This window comes from Balaenoptera physalus (genome assembly GCF_965194825.1).
Source record: "Balaenoptera physalus genome assembly, chromosome: 17".
NCBI classification, from domain to species: Eukaryota; Metazoa; Chordata; class Mammalia; order Artiodactyla; family Balaenopteridae; genus Balaenoptera; species Balaenoptera physalus.
Window position 1 is genome coordinate 57,051,575 of NC_138895.1, and position 17,873 is coordinate 57,069,447.

At 36.8% G+C, this 17,873-nt stretch overlaps 1 protein-coding gene across 3 annotated transcripts in view; it reads left to right on the forward strand.

The window, feature by feature from the left end:
• The window catches only part of EMC2 (ER membrane protein complex subunit 2), a 119,599-nt gene extending 102,050 nt beyond the window's left edge, over positions 1-17,549 (forward strand). For 2 of the 3 annotated variants that reach the window (XR_014255855.1, XR_014255856.1), the window contains exon 14: positions 206-17,549. The gene's annotated coding sequence lies outside the window, so the exon portion shown is untranslated. The remainder of the gene's footprint in view (positions 1-205) is intronic. The other variant, XR_014255857.1, reaches the window with a different exon arrangement.
• The last annotated feature ends 324 nt before the right edge of the window (positions 17,550-17,873 follow it).

Genomic DNA, 17,873 nt, shown 5'->3' on the forward strand with positions numbered 1-17,873 from the left:
TTGTGTCTTTTATGATTCAGAATATGAAAACATGATATTAATTTTTTAATTTATCAAATATTTATTGAGTGCTGCAATATGACTGGCACTTTTCTAGGAGTTAATTGTGCTAATTGTGAATATTGACATTTATTAAGTTGTATAACTTATTTGCATCTTCTAAAAGTCTGATTTATTTTTAACTCTTCTGTTGTTTGACATTAAGGATCTCAAGGGATCCCAGTGAGTTGGTGATTATCTACAGTATTGAAAAAATGTTGGACTTGATCCCAAGAGAACTGTGAATTCGTGTTTGTTTTTCTACTTGGTACCTTGGTGGTCAAGAGTCAATTTCTATGTCCTGGCTCTGTTTTTTCATTTGCATAATGAGAGGAATGAAATGTCTGATCTCTGAAGTTCTTCTGAGTACTGATATTCTAAGCATCCTCATGTTTTATAGGTCATTCACAATGATCCATGTGATTTCTGAAAGAAATGCCTTTGGATTTGTCTTTGGGAAGTATAAATGAGGTACAGTGAATGAAACCTTTAAAGCACTATGCCAATTGTATTAGTTTTCTATTGCTGTGTAATGAAATACAACAGATTTTGTGGCTTAGAATAATACGTATTTGTTATCTCACAGTTTCCATGGGTTAGGAGTCTCAGCATGGTTTAGCTGGGTCTTCTGCTCAGGGTCTCACAAGGCTGCAGTCAAGGCTAATTCATTTCTGGGACTTGGTCTTTTTCCAAGCTCTGGTTGTTGGCAGAATTCCTTTTCTTATGGTTGTAGAATGGAGGTCTCCATTTTCTTTTTGGCTGTCAGCCAGAGGCAGCTCTCAGCCCCTAGAGGTTGCTGGCAGTTTCTTGCTCTGTGGCTCCCTCATAAGCCCTTTCAAAACCTGGAAGCTTACTTCTTCAAGCCAATGGGAAGGAGTCTCTCCCTCCTGTCTGCTAAGACTAAGTCTTATATGACCATACTAGGTTGAACAGTGTCCCCTCAAATTCATGTCAACCTGAAACCTTACAAAGTGACCATTTTTAAAAATGGGTCTTTGCAGATGTAATTAGTCAAGTTAACATGAGGTCATACTGGAGTAGAGTAGGTCCTAAGCTAATAACTGTTGTCCTTGCAAGAAAATAGAGGCATACAGACAAACAGAGGGAAGACAGCCATATGGCAGCAGAGCCAAAGATTGGGGTTTGGCTGCTATAAGCCAAGGAACCCTAAGGATTTCTGGTAACCACCGAAGCTAGAAGAGGCAAGGAAAGAGTCCTTCCCTAGAGCCTTCAGAGAGGTCATGGACCTACGGGCACCTTGATTGCAGACTTTTAGCCTCCAAAACTGTGAGAAAATACATTTCTGCTATTTTCTGAGCCACCAAATTTGTGGGACTTCATTATGGCAGCCCTAGAAAACTAATACAATAACATGATGTAATCACAAGAATAACAATATCCCATTACCATTGCTATATAACATAACCAAATCAAGGAAGTGACTGACATTCTATCATCTTTGCTGTTTCTGTTGGTTGGAAGCAAGTCACAAATTCCTCCTACACTGAAGGGGAAAGGATTATACAAGGTAACTCATTGGGATCACCTTAGGATGTACCTGCCACATCAATGCAAGTTTATCTTATTTTGTGAGAGTGGACCCTTCTATTATGTAGGAATTGAATTAAGCAGCCCTATCTAACTTTCTTTACCATTTCTAATTATTTTAAAATTATCTGAAAAGATATTTTAATAAAAAGATTCATTGTGACTAATATTTTTCTTAATGATGGCTCTTTAAAGTCTACCACTCAATATTTTCTATGCTCTTAATTGTATTTTAAAATGGATTTGTTGATACTTTGGCTACAAGTTGTTCTGAAGATGAAAGTTAGTCAATCCTTTGAAAGTATAAAAAAGAGAAACAGAGAAATTTATTAGCTAAACACTACCCTCTTAAAAAATCATTAATGGGGAGGACCTTCAAGATGGCAGAGGAGTAAGATGTGGAGATCACCTTCCTCCCCACAAATACATCAAAAATACATCTACATGTGGAACAGCTCCTACAGAACACCTACTGAACACTGGCAGAAGACCTCAGACTTCCCAAAAGGCAAGAAACTCCCCATGTACCTGGGTAGGGCAAAAGAAAAAAGAAAAACAGTGACAAAAGAATAGAGATGGGACCTGCACCTCTGGGAGGGAGCTGTGAAGGAGGAAAAGTTTCCACACACTAGGAAGCCCCTTCACTGGTGGGGAGACAGGGGGTGTGCGGGGGGGAAGCTTCAGAGCCATGGAGGAGAGTGCAGCAACAGGGGAGCAGAGGGCAAAGCGGAGAGATTCCTGCACAGATGATCTGTTCCGACCAGCACTCACCAGCCTGAGAGGCTTGTCTGCTCAACCGCTGGGGTGGAGTGGGGCTGGGAGCTGAGGCTCTGGCTTCGGAGTTCAGATCCCAGGGAGAGGACTGGGGTTGGCTGCATGAACGCAGCCTGAAGTGGGCTAGTGCACCACAGCTAGCCTGGAGGGAGTCCAGGAAAAAGTCTGGATCTGCCTAAGAGGCAAGAGACTATTGTTTCAGGGTGCGTGAGGAGAGGGGATTCAGAGCACCACCTAAACAAGCTCCAGAGATGGGCTCAAGCCGTGGCTATCAGCGCGGACAACAGAGATAGTCATGAAATGCTAAGGCTGCTGCTGCAGCCACCAAGAAACCTGTGTGCAAGCACAGGTCACTATTCACACCTCCCCTCCAGGGAGCCTGTGCAGCCTGCCACTGCCAGGGCCCCATGATCCAAGGACAACATCCCTGGGAGAACACACGGCGCGCCTCAGGCTGTTACAACGTCACACCAGCCTCTGCCTGCTGCAGGCTCCGTCCCCCCTGCGTGAGTGAGCCAGAGCCCCCTAATCAGCTGCTACTTTAACCCCGTCCTGTCTGGGTGTGGAACAGACATCCTCAGGCGACCTACATGCAGAGGCAAGATCAAATCCAAAGCTGAACCCCAGGAGCTGTGCGAACAAAGAAGAGAAAGGGAAATTTCTCCCAGCAGCCTCAGGAGCAGCAGATTAAATCTCCACAATCAACTTGATGTACCCTGCATCTGTGGAATACCTGAATAGACAACAAATCATCCCAAAATTGAGGCAGTGGACTTTGGGAGCAACTGTAGACTTGGGGTTTCCTTTCTGCATCTAATTTGTTTCTGGTTTTATGTTTATCTTAGTTTAGAATTTAGAGCTTCTTATCATTGATTTGGTTGCCCTCTTTCTTATTTTTTTAATATGTATATATATTTTTTCCTTTTTCTCTTTTTGTGAGTGTGTATGTGTATGCTTCTTTGTGTGATTTTTGTCTGTAGAGCTTTGCTTTAACCATTTATCCTAGGGTTCTGTCTGTCTGTTTTTTTTTGTTTGTTTGTTTGTTTTTAGCACATGTTATCATTGGTGGATTTGTTTATTGCTTTGGTTTCTCCTTTCTTTTTTTAATTACTTTTTAATTTTTAATAATTTTAAATTTTATTTTAATAACTTTATTTAAATTTAATTTAATTTTCTTTCCTTCTTTCTTTCTTTTCCCTCCCTTTTCTTCTGAGCCATGTGGCTGACAGGGTCTTGGTACTCCAGCTGGGTGTCAGGCCTGAGCCTATTAGGTGCAAGAGCTGAGTTCACAACATTGGTCCACCAGAGACCTCCTGGCCCCATGTAATATCAAATGGTGAAAGCTCTCCCAGAGATCTCCATCTCAACACTAAGACCCAGCTCCACTCAACGACCAGCAAGCTACAGTGCTGGACACCCCATACCAAACAACTAGCAAGACAGGAACACAATCACACTCATTAGCAGAGAGGCTGCCTAAAATCATAATAACTTCACAGACACCCCAAAACACACCACCAGACACAGTCCTGCACACCAGAAAGACAAGATACAGCCTCATCCATCAGAACACAGGCACCAGTCCCCTCCACCAGGAAGCCTACACAACCCACTAAACCAAACTTAGCCACTGGGGGCAGACACCAAAAACAATGGGAACTATGTACCTGCAGCCTTCAAAAAGGAGACCCCAAATGCAGTAAGTTAAGCAAAAAGAGAAGACAGAGAAATATGCAGTAGATGAAGGAGCAAGGTAAAAACCCACCAGACCAAACAAATGAAGAGGAAATAGGCAGTCTACCTGAAAAAGAATTCACAGTAATGATTTAAAGTAAATGATTTAAAGTATCATTCACAATAATGATAGTAAAGATGCTCCAGAATCTTGGGAATAGAATGCAGAAAATACAAGAAACGTTTAACAAGGACCTAGAAGAACTAAAGCACAAACAAACAATGATGAACAGTAAATTAAATTTAGAATTCTCTAGAAGGAGTCAATAGCAGAATAACTGAGGCAGAAGAACGGATAAGTGACCTGGAAGATAAAATAGTGGAAATAACTACCACAGAGCAGAATAAAGAAAAAAGAATGAAAAGAATTGAGGACAGTCTCAGACACCTCTGGGACAACATTAAATGCACCAACATTTGAAATATAGGGGTCCCAGAAGAAGAAGAGAAAAAGAAAGGGACTGAGAAAATATTTGAATAGATTACAGTTGAACTTCCCTAATATGGGAAAGGAAGTAGTCAATCAACTTCAGGAAGTGCAGAGAGTCCCATATAGGATAAATCCAAGGAGAAACATGCCAAGACACATACTAATCAAACTATAAAAAATTAAATACAAAGAAAAAATATTAAAAGCAGCAAGGGAAAAGCAACAAATAACATACAAGGGAATCACTATAAGGTTAACAGCTGATTTCTCAGCAGAAGCTCGGCAAGCCAGAAGGGTGTGACAGTACATATTTAAAGTGATGAAAGGGAAACACCTACAACCAAGATTACCCAGCAAGGATCTCATTCAGATTTGATGGAGAAATTAAAACCTTTACAGACAAGGAAAAGCTAAGAGAATTCAGCACTTCTAAACCAGCTTTACAACAAACGCTAAAGGAACTTCTCTAGGCAGGAAACACAAGATAAGGAAAAGACCTACAAAAACAAACCCAAAACAATTAAGAAAATGGTAATAGGAACATACATATTGGTAATTAACGTAAATGTAAATGGATTAAATGCTCCAACCAAAAGACATAGACTGGCTGAATGGATACAAAAACAAGACCCCTATATATACTGTCTACAAGAGACCCACTTCAGACCTAGGGACACATGCAGACTGAAAGTGAGGGGATGGAAAAAGATATTCCATGCAAATGGAAATCAAAAGAAAGGTGAAGTAGCAATTCTCATGTCAGATAAAATAGACTTTAAAATAAAGACATTAAAAAAGACAAAGAAGGACACTACATAATGATCAAGGGATCAATCCAGGAAGAAGATTTAACAATTTTAAATATTTTTGCACCCAACATAGGAGCACCTCAACACATAAGGCAAATGCTAACAGCCATAAAAGGGGAAATTGACAGTAACACAATAAGAGTGGGGAACCTTAACACCCCACTTTCACCAATGGACAGATCATCCAAAATGAAAATAAATAAGGAAACACAAGTTTTTAATGATACTTTAACAAGATGGACTTAATTGATATTTATAGGACATTCCATGCAAAAACAACAGAATACACTTTCTTTTCAAGTGCTCATGGAACATTCTCCAGGCTAGATCATATCTTGGGTCACAAATCAAGCCTTGGTAAATTTAAGGAAATTGAAATCATATCAAGTATCTTTTCTGACCACAACGCTGTGAGACTAGGTATCAATTACAGGAAAAAGTCTGTAAAAAATACAAACACATGGAAGCTAAACAATACACTACTAAATAACCAAGAGATCACTGAAGAAATAAAAGAGGAAATCAAAACATACCTAGAAACAAATGACAATAAAAACACGATGACCCAAAACCTATAGGGTGCCACAAAAGCAGTTCTAAGAGGAAAGTTTATAGCAATACAATCCTACCTCAAGAAACAAGAAACACCTCAAATAAACATCCTAACCTTACACCTAAAGCAATTAGAGAAAGAACAACAAAAAAACCCCAAAGTTAGCAGAAGGAAAGAAATCATAAAGATCAGTTCAGAAATAAATGAAAAAGAAATGAAGGAATGAATAGCAAAGATCAATAAAACTAAAAGCTGGTTCTTTGAGAAGATAAACAAAATGGATAAACCATTACCCAGAATCATCAGGAAAAAATGCGAGAAGACTCAGATCAACAGAATTAGAAAAGAAAAAGGAGATGTAACAACTGACACTGCAGGAATTTAAAGGATCATGAGATAGTACTACAAGCAACTATATGCCAATAAAATGGACAACCTGGAAGAAATGGAGAAATTCTTAGAAAAGTACAACCTTCCAAGACTGAACCAGGAAGAAATAGAAAATATGAACAGACGAATCTCAAGCACTGATATTGAAACTGTGATTAAAAATCTTCCAACAATCAAAAGCCCAGGGCCAGATGGCTTCACAGGCGAATTCTGTCAAACATTTAGAGAAGAGATAACACCTATGCTTCTCAAACTCTTCCAAAATATAGCAGAGGGAGGAACACTCCTGAATGAGGCCACCATCACCCTGATACCAAAAGCAGAAAAAGATGTCACGGAAAAAGAAAACTACAGGCCAATATCACTGGTGAACATAGATGCAAAAATCCTCAACAAAATACTAGCAAACAGAATCCAACAGCACATTACAAGGATCATACACCGTGATCAAGTGGGATTCATCCCGGGAATGCAAGGATTCTTCAATATATGCAAATCAATCAATGTGATAAACCATATTAACAAATTGAAGGAGAAAAAACATATGATCATCTCAATAGATGCAGAAAAAGCTTTTGACAAAATTCAACACACATTTATGATAAACACCCTCCAGAAAGTAGGCATAAAGGGAACTTACCTCAATATAATAAAGGCCATATATGACAAACCCAAGGCCAACATCGTTCTCAGTGGTGAAAAACTGAAACCATTTCCAGTAAGATAAGGTTGCCCGCTCTTACCACTATTATTCAACATAGTTTTGGAAGTTTTAGCCACAGCAATCAGAGAAGAAGTAGAAATAAAAGGAATCCAAATTGGAAAAGAAGTAAAACTGTCACTCTTTGCAGATGACTTGTTATTATATATAGAAAATCCTAAAGATGCCACCAGAAAACTACTAGAGCTAGTCAATGAATTTGATAAAGTAGGAGGATACAAAATTAATGCACAGAAATCTCTTGCATTCCTATACACTAATGATGAAAAATCTGAAAGAGAAATTAAGGAAACACTCCCATTTACCATTTCAACAAAAAGAATAAAATACCTAGAAATAAACCTACCTAAGGAGGCAAAATACCCCTGTATGCAGAAAACTGTAAGACACTGATGAAAGAAATCAAAGACGATACAAACAGATGGAGAGATATACCATATTCATGGATTGGAATAATCAACATTGTGAAAATGACTGTACTACTGAAAGCAATCTACAGATTCAGTGCAATCCCTATCAAACTACCAATGACGTTTTTCACAGAAGTAGAACAAAAAGTTTCACAATTTGTATGGAAACACAAAAGACTCTGAATAGCAAAGCAATCTTGAGAAAGAAAAACAGAGTTGGAGGAACCAGGCTCACTGATTTCAGACTATACTACAAAGTTACAGTAATCAAGACAGTATGTTCCTGGCACAAAAACAGAATATAGATCAATGGAACAGGATAGAAAGCCCAGAGATAAACCCATGCACATATGGTCACCTTATCTTTGATAAAGGAGGCAAGAGTATACAATGGAGAAAAGATAGCCACTTCAATAAGTAGTGCTGGGAAAACTGGACAGCTACATGTAAATGAATGAAATTAGAACACTCCCTAACTCCCTACACAAAAATAAACTCAAAGTAGATTAAAGACCTAAATGTAAGGTCAGACAATATAAAACTCTTAGAGGAAAATGTAGGCAGAACACTCTATGACATAAATCACAGCAAGATCCTTTTTGGCCCACCTCCTAGAGAAATGGATATAAAAACACAAATAAATAAATGGGAACTAATGAAACTTAAAAGCTTTTGCACAGAAAAGGAAATCATAAGATGAAAAGACAACCCTCAGAATGGGAAAAAATATTTGCAAATGAAGCACCTGACAAAGAATTAATCTGCAAAATATACAAGCAGTTCATGCGGCTCGATATCAAAACAACAAACAACCCAATCCAAAAATGGCAGAAGACCTAAATAGACATTTCTCCAAAGAAGATATACAGATTGCCAACAAACACATGAAAGGATGCTCAACATCACTAATTATTAGAGAAATGCAGATCAAAACTACAGTGAGGTATCCCCTCACCCCGGTCAGAATGGCCATCATCAAAAAATCTAGAAACAATAAATGCTGGAGAGGGTGTGGAGAAAAGGGACCCCTCTTGCACTGTTGGTGGGAATGTAAATTGATACAGCCACTATGAAGAACAGTATGGAGTTTCCTTAAAAAACTAAAAACAGAACTACCATACGACCCAGCAATCCCACCACTGGGCATATACCCTGAGAAAATCATAATTCAAAAAGAGTCATGTACCACAACGTTCATTGCAGCACTATTTACATAGCCAGGACATGGAAGCAACTAAGTGTCCATTGACAGATGAATGGATAAAGAAGATGTGACACATATATACAATGCAATATTACTCAGCCATAAAAAGGAACGAAATTGAGTTATTTGTAGTGAGGTGGATGGACCTAGAGTCTGTCATACAGAGTGAAGTAAGTCAGAAAGAGAAAAACAAATACCGTATGCTAACACATATATATGGAATCTAAAAAAAAACAAACAAAATAATGGTTCTGAAGAATCTAGGGGCAGGACAGGAATAAAGAAGCAGCCGTAGAGAATGGACTTGAGGACATGGGGAGGGGGAAGGGTAAGCTGGGACGAAGTGAGAGAGTGGCATGGACATATATACACTACCAAATGTAAAATAGGTAGCTAGTGGGAAGCCACCGCATAGCACAGGGAGACCAGCTCTGTGCTTTGTGACGACCTAGAGGGGTGGAGTAGGAAGTGTGGGAGGGAGAAGAAAGAGGGAGGAGATATGGAGACATTATGTATATGTATAGCTAATTCACTTTGTGATACAGCAGAAACTACCACACCATTGTAAAGCAATTATACTCCAATAAAGATGTTAAAAAAAAAATCCCTTTGTGACTCCTAAGAGATAGCTAAATGAGTAAACAAAACAAAACAAAACAAAAATCATTAGTGCTCTTAGAGATATTGTTCAGTTGATCAGTATACCATTGAGATTCTATCATATACTCAGAGCATTGTACAAGATTATTAAGCATACCTTAGTACATCTTCACTATATCAAATGATAAAATGACATGGACAAAGGCAAGCTGAGACTTGTCAGCCAGCAAAGTCTTTGCCCTTAGATTCCTCTATGTAGTATATACTTACACAAAACATTAGTAGATTCCGTCATATTTATTATATTTTACAGAACAGCAGTTCAGGGTTAGCAGGAACCAACAAAGTAAAGCAATGACTCTATTTAGCTATAGGTACTCTGTGGTTTTCACATTGGTTCTTGAATCCAAACTTCCACAAATACTACGAATGCAGTCAGATTTGTGAACTAATATTCCAGACACATCTCTCATATTTTCCTATGGATTTCTTTGTGGGCTGTCGGACAGACATGTGTTTTTTCTTTGGGTACTGCCATAGAACTCCCTTATGGGATAGATTTCAACCCTTAGTCAGCCTTGGGAAAAAAAAATATTTCCTTATATATGAACTTATTACATATCATGTTGCATAACTATTCCGGGTGCAGAGCCCTATACATTTGGAATACTCTCTAGGGTTTGAACTTTCCTTTCAGAGAAAGTTTGTTTGAAAACATATCAGTTTTTTTAAAGATAGAGGCTTACATACTTTCATACACAGTGCTGTCAAAATCAGGCTCCTAATCTATTCTTGATTCTATAAAGATCACAATTAAAATTCTCTCTCCTTGCCAAATTCCTATCTTTAATGCTGCATGAATAATCCTTTACGGTATCAGTATTTAATACAGCCAGCAAGAGGTATTAAATGTGATAACTCCAGAAAGATTATTTGTGTAATATCAAGCATGGAAAAATTAAGTACATTTTAGGTCTCTAATCTTAGAATTGCCATGTAATGTAATGAAGTAAAATTGCTTCATGTAAAGAAGTTCATATGTTTGAGTTTCTGGCTCTGGATTTTAGCAAAATGAAGTGTTCTATAGGTCCTTGCTGAAACTTAGATAAAGGCATTATTTCTCCTCTGAGTTTTCTGGATTTGTTCTCTCTGTGGGAGATGTCAGAATCCTATAGATAAAATCAGAAGCTCTGGAGTCAGTTGACCTGAGTTCAAATTTGAGCTCTGGCACTTTTTAGCCATAAAATTGGATAGTATGATACATCACAGGGAATTTGTGGATATTAAATAATGAATGTAAATTGCATAACATGAAGCTTAGCATGTAGGTAATGCTTAATATGGTAGCTAAAATGAATCAACAAAAATAAAATTTCAACTCAACACTCACTTCCAAGTGTCTCTGAAGCAAACTTAGGCTGTGAAGAAATTTGCAGATGATCTGGGGATTTTCTTTGGATGAGAATATTTTGGCACCACCCATCCTGGTAGGAAGGAACAAACATTCACTGGCCACCTATTGCACATCAGATAATATGTTAGAATACTTGCATAGGTGAACTCATCAAATTCTTACCCACCCCCCAAAAAACAAAGAAAAAAAACCTATGAGAGATTCTCATTTCAAAATAAGGAACTAAGCTCAAATTGTAATAAGTTGCAGAGATGTGATTTAAATCCACATCTGTTCGACTTTCTAATCCAAGCTCTTACTGCTTCACCATGCTGCCTCAAAAAGCAAAGCTCCCTGAAATTCAGCCATGTTATATGACTTCTGTGTGCCATGATGAGAGAAAAATAAAAATAGAAAGTGATGAAAATTTTTACCATGCAGAAAACTTGACATTTCCTGTGAAAAGGCATAAATGAATTCAAATGGTGGACAAGCCTAGAAATTTTGGGGGAGGCTTTGAAACATAATTAGGCATATACAATCAGACATATTCTCAGACTTGCTTCTGTAGATCTTTCTTTTTTATTTCCACCCACACATACATGCATTCACACTTGCCTGGATCAGTTTCTGCCTATTGACAATCTTGGACTCAGATGCTATGAGGGTGGTTGGGAATGGTAGGTGGGAAATAACTACATTTGCATTTTGAAAATGTCACACTGGCTGCAGTATGGACAACAGGTTAGAGAAAAGCCAGATGAATGTAGGGAGATCAGTTAGGAGGCTACTGCAGTAATCCAGGTGAAAGATGGTGATTCTTAGAGTAGATTGGTAATAATCAAGAGGGTGAAAAGTCAATGGCTTTGAATTAGAATTTAAATCAATGGCACTTTGTGATGGACTGGATGTGAGTGCTTAAGTGAGAAAGGTTCTAGAGCTCTTAGTTCTGTAAGGGTCACTAAAATAGGGAAACAGAAGTAGAATCATATTTTAGGGGAAAGATCAAAACCTTGCTTTTTGTATATGCTGGACTTGAATATGCTGAGTTTGAGACTTCCAAATGGAAATGTAGGATAGGAAGTTGAAAATAAAGAAATAAATCTCAGAGAATTGTCCTGGATGAGAGAGAGAAATATGGGGGAGGGGGTGATCATAGTATATATGATGATTAAAGCTGTGGATGTGATTTTTCTCAGAAAAATACAAAGGGTGAGACTGAAAAGTTGTCTACTACCCAGGCTTTTGGAAGTCCCCCATCTGTTGGGTGGGTGGATGAAGATGAGCCTGCAAAAGGAAATACAGGAATGACCAGAGCTCGAGGAGTAAAACAGAAGTGGCTGTTGTAAGAAAAGATTTCAAAAGGAGAGACTAACACATATGATCATAGATGAGGACTGAAACATATTCATAGATTTTGTAACATGGAATGAGTTAGTGACCTTAAGATCTCTTTTAGGAACCGAATTGCAGAGGTTGAAGAGTGAGCAGAGGTGTGAAATTGGTACAGTGTAGAGGAAAAATAAAACCTGAGTTTGGTTAGGTTTTTAGAAATTGTGAAAATCAGTTAGGCTTTCTCTTTTCTTTTTTCTGCCTATTTAAGAAAAGCAAAATGTTGCCATTTTTATGGTAATTTTTTTCTTATACCCCAACCAAAAAGAAAAAAAACAAAAGAAGATAAAAGAAAGAAAGAGAACCAAATTAAAGCCAAAGGGAAATCTTCATAAGTATGTTAGAGGTAGTCTAATTCTTCCACCTAGAGATGGGGAGCTGGAATGTGGAACATAGAGACTATTCCAGGCCAATACAGAGGAATCTTCTTATTTGGGGAAGGATAGGGAAGGGGCAGGAGTGTAGCTATGATGGGGGTGGGTACTCTAGTTGGGTAAAGCCTAAATCCAGTTAAGCTAAATTATCCCAGAAATGTCCTCATTGATGAGCTTGAGTTCTTGATGTTCCCAAGTCAATATTATTTTGTTTTTCTTTGTGTTTCTGATGAGATTTCACTTTTCTTTGGGGGCAATAGAGACCAATGTCTAGTTTTTAAAACGTAGAGGAAGTGAGGGTAAGGGGAGGAAGATCCCTGACAGCATAAAACTTCTCTGTCATATCAAAGTAGGGATAAGTGATTTTAAGTTAAAGGCATGTGTAATTCCACTTGATTAGTTTTTCAGCACCAATTTGGTAGAAAGCATTCTATCAGTGTTTAGGGTACTCTTCAAAATGTACCTGCCTATAAGTGTTTGGTTTTTTTCTTAAGTATTTTATTTTTTTATTGAAGTATAGTTGATTTATACTATTGTATTACTTTCAGGTATAGAGCATAGTAATTCAGTTTTTTTGCAGATTATATTCCATTATAGGTTGTTAAAAGATATTGGATATAATTCCCTGTACTTTACAGTAAATCCTTGTTGCTTGCCTACTTTATGTATAGTAGCTTGTATCTGTTAACCCCATATTTCTAATTTATCCCTCCCTCCTTCCCTCTACCCTTTGGTAACCCAAATTTGTTTTCTATATCTGTGAGTCTGTTTCTATTTTGTATATAGATTTATTTGTATTATTTTTTAGATTCCACATGTAAGTGATATTATGTAGTATTTGTCTTTGTCTGACTTATTTCACTAAGCATTGTACTGTCTAGGTCCATCCCTGTTGCTACAAATGACAATATTTCATTATATGTATATATATCTCTCTATCTCACATGTTCTTAAGCCAGTCATCTGTTGATGGGCACTTGGGTTGCTTCCATGTCTTGGCTATTGTAAATAGTGCTGCTATGAACATTAGGGTGCATGTATCTTTTCAAATTAGAGTTTTTGTTTTTTCCAAGTATATGCCCAGGAGTGGGATTGCTAGATCATATGGTAGTTCTAGTTTTAGTTTTCTGAGGAACCTCCATACTCTTTTCCACAGTGGCTGCACCAATTTACATTCCCACCAACAGTATAGGAGAGTTCCCTTTTTCCACCTCCTCTTCAGCATTTATTATTTGTAGACTTTTTGGTGATAGCCATTTTGACTGGTTTGAGGTGATACCTCATTTTAGTTTTGATTTACATTTCTCTAATAATTAGCGATGTTGAGTATCTTGTCATGTGCCTGTTAGCCGTCTGTATGTCCTCTTTGGAGAAATGTCTATTTAGGTCTTCTGCCCATGTTTTGATTGAGTTGTTTGTTTTTTTGATAGTGAGTTGTATGAGCTGTTTATAATTTTGAATATTAACCCCTTTTTTTCGCATTGTTTGCAAATATTTTCTCCCATTCCGTAGGTTGTCTTTTCATTTTTTTGCTGGTTTCCTTTGCTGTGCAGAAGGTTTTAAGTTTGAATAGGCCCCGTTTATTTATTATTGCTTTTATTTCTTTTGCCTTGGAAGACTGATCTAAAAATATTCCTATGATTTATGTCAAAGGATGTTTCACCTATTTTCTCTTCTAGGAGTTTTATGGTGTCAAGTCTTACATTTAGGTCTTTAAAGTATTTTGAGTTAATTTTTGTATATGGTGTGAAGGAATGTTCTAATGTCATTGTTTTGTATGTATCTGTCCACCTTTCCCAACACCACTTGTTGAAGAGACTGTCTTTTCTCCATTGTATATTCTTACCTCCTTTGTCATAGATTAATTGACCATAGGTGTATGAATTTGTTTCTGGTTTTGTTCCATTGATCTATGTGTCTGTTTTTGTACCAATACCATGCTGTTTTGATTACTGTAGATTTGCAGTATAGTCTGAAGTCTGAAAGGGTTTTACCTCCAACTTTGTTCTTTTTTCTCAGAATTGCCGTGGCAATTCTGGGTCATTTGTGGTTCCATGTACATTTTAGGATTATTTGTTCTAGTTCTGTGAAAAATGTCATGGGTATTTTGATAGGTGCATTAAATCTGAAGATTGCTTTGGGTAGTATGGCCATTTTAACAATATTAATTCTTCCAATCCAAGAGCATGGGATATCTTTCCACTTCTTTGTATCATCTTCAGTTTCCTTCATCCATGTTTTATAGTTTTCAGAGTATAGGTATTTTACCTCCTTGGTTAAGTTTATTCCTAGGTATTTTATTCTTTTTCATGTGATTTTAAATGGGATTGTTTTTTTACTTTCTCTTTCTGATATTTCATTATTAGTGTATAGAAATATAGCAGACTTCTGTATATTAATCTTGTATCCTGCTACCTTGCTGAAATCATTGATCAGTTCTAATAGTTTTGTGTGGAGACTTTAGAGTTCTCTATACAAAGTATTAAGTCATCTAAAAATAATGAGTTTTACAGGGAGGGGATATGGGGATATATGTATACATATAGCCGATTCACTTTGTTGTACAGCAGAAACTAACACACCATTGTAAAGCAATTATACTCCAATAAAGATGTGAAGAAAAAAATAGTGAGTTTTACCTGTTCCCTTCTGATATGAATACCTTTTATTTCTTTTTCTTATCTGATTGATGGGGCTGGGACTTTCAATACTATGTTAAGTAAAAGCAGTGAGAGTAGGCATCCTTGTCTTGTTCCTGAATTTAGTGGCAAGGCTTTCAGCTTTTCACTGTTGAGTATTATGTTGGCTGTGGGTTTATTGTAAATGGACTTTATTATGTTGAGATGTGTTCCCTCTATACCCACTTTGATAAGCGTTTTTATCATGAATGGATGTTGAATTTTGTCAAATTCTTTTCTGTATCTATTGAGATGATCATGTGGTTTTTATCTTTCCTTTTGTTAATGTGGTGTGTCACATTGATTGATTTGTGTATGTTGAACCATCTTTGCAACCCTGGAATGAATCCAACCTGATCATTGTGTATGATCCTTTTTATGTATTGTTGGATTCAGTTTGCTAATATTTTGTTGGGGATTATTGGATCTGTATTCATCAAAGATATTGGCCTGTAATTTTCTTTTTTTGTAGTATCTTTGTCAGGTTTGGTATTAGAGTAATGGTGACCTCCTAGAATGAATTTGGGAGTGTTCCCTTATCCTCATTTTTTGGAATAATTTGTGAAGGATAGGTATAAATTCTTTATATGTTTGGTAGAGTTCCCCAGAGAAGCCATCCAGTCCTGGACTTTTGTTTGTAGGGAGTTTTTTGGGTTTTTTTTTTTTAATTGAAAATTCTATTTCATGTCTAGTGATCAGTCTGTTCAAATTGTCTGTTTCTTTTTACTTCAGTCTTGTCAGGCTCTATGTTTCTAGAAATTTGTCCATTTCTTCAAGGTTGTCCAATTTGTTCACATATAACTGTTCATAGTATTCTTTTATGATTTTTTTTGTATTTCTGTGGTATTGGTTGTTATTTTTCTTATTTTGTTTGAGTCCTCTCTTTTTTCTTCTTGGTGAGCCTGGCTAGAGGTTTGTCAATTTTGTTTATCTTTTCAAAAAACCACCTTTTTGATTTATTAAATTTTTTCTATTTTTTAATCTCTTTTATTTATTTCCTTTCTAATCTCTATTATTTCCTTCCTTCTCCTGACTTTGCACTTTGTTTGTTCTTCTTTTTCTAATTCTTTTAGGTGGTAGGTTAAGTTATTTATTTGAGATCTTTCTTGTTTCTTGAGGAAGGCCTATATGGCTATGAACCTCCCTCTTAGAACTGTTTTTGCTGCATCTCATAGATTTTGTAAAGTTGTGTTTTCATTTCTGTTTGTATTGAGGTATTTTCTGATTTCTTCTTTGATTTCATCGTTGACCCATTGGTTTTTTAGTAGCATGTTGGTCATTCTCCACGTGTTCCTTCTTTTCCTGATTTTCTTTCTGTAGTTGATTTCTAGTTTCATAACATTGTCATCAGAAAAGATGCTTAATAGAATTTCCAGGCTCTTATATTTGTTGAGGCTTATTTTGTGACCTAGTTTGTGGTCTGTCCTAGAGAACGTTCTATGCACAGTTGAAAACAATGCGTATTCTGCTTTCTTTGGATGTACTGTCCTGTAGATATCAATTAAGTGCAACTGGTCTATTGTGTCATTTAGAACCTCTCTTGCCTTATTGATTTTCTATCTGGAAGATCTGTCAATTGATGTCAGTGGGATGTTAAAGTCTCCTACTGTTGTGTGATTGTCAGTTTCTCCCTTTATGTCTATTAGTATTTATATATTTAGGTGCTCCTGTATTGGTGTGTATATGTTAATGAGTATAATATCCTTTTCTTGTATTGATCCAAAATTTATAATATAATGCCCTTCTTTGTCTTTCTTTATGGCCTTTGTTTTAAAGTCTATTTTTTTCTGGTATGAGTATTTCTACCCCTGCTTTCTTGTCATTTCCATTTGTAGGAAATATGTATTTTCCATCCCCTCACTTTTAGTCTGTGTGTGTCTTTTGCCCTGAAGTGAGTCTCTTGTAAGCAGCATACTGCAGGTTCTTGTTTTTTTAATCCAATCAGCCACTGTATATTTTTTGATTGGAGCATTTAGTCTATTGACGTTCAAAGTAATTTTTGATAGGTACACTTATGAGCATTTTGAGACCAGGACTATACATTTTTTTATATTAACATATAGTAATATTGACTTTCTTTTGCTATGCAGTTATATGAATTTTAACACGTGTGTAGATTCAGTAACTACCACTGCTGTCAGGATACAGAACCATTTCATCACCTCAAGAATCTCCTCCTTGCTACTTGCACACTTTTCCTGCCTAGCCCTTGGAAACTACTGATCTGTTCTCTGTCCCTATAGTTTTATTTTTTTGAGGCTGCTGTATAAATGGAGTGTGTAACTTTTTGAGGCTGGTGTATTTTACCTGAGAATAGTGCCTTTGAAATTCATCCAGGTTGTTCCATATGTCAATAATTCATGCCTTTTATTTCTGAGTAATATTCCATTATATAAATATACCACAATGTGTTTATCCATTTACCTGTTCAATGACAACAATTGTTTATAATTGTTGGCAGTTATGACTAATGCTGCTATAAACGTTTGTGTACAGGTTTTTGTGTGAACATAAATTTCCTTTCCCTAACGTAGTTAACCAGGAGTAGCATTACTGGGCCATATTATAAATGTGTATTTAACTTTAAGAGACACTGGAAAATTGCCTTCTAGCCGTACCATTTTGTATCTTGGTTTTAAAACCAAAATTAGATACACATTAGTAGTAGAATGACTATAATTTTAAATTCTGGCAATTTCAAGTGCTGACAAGGATGTGGAGAAAGTAGAACTCTCATACATCATTGGTGGGAATGCAGAATAGTACAGCTGAATGAAAAAAGGTGGGGGGAGGGTCATACTCTTTGATAATCTAATCATGGAAA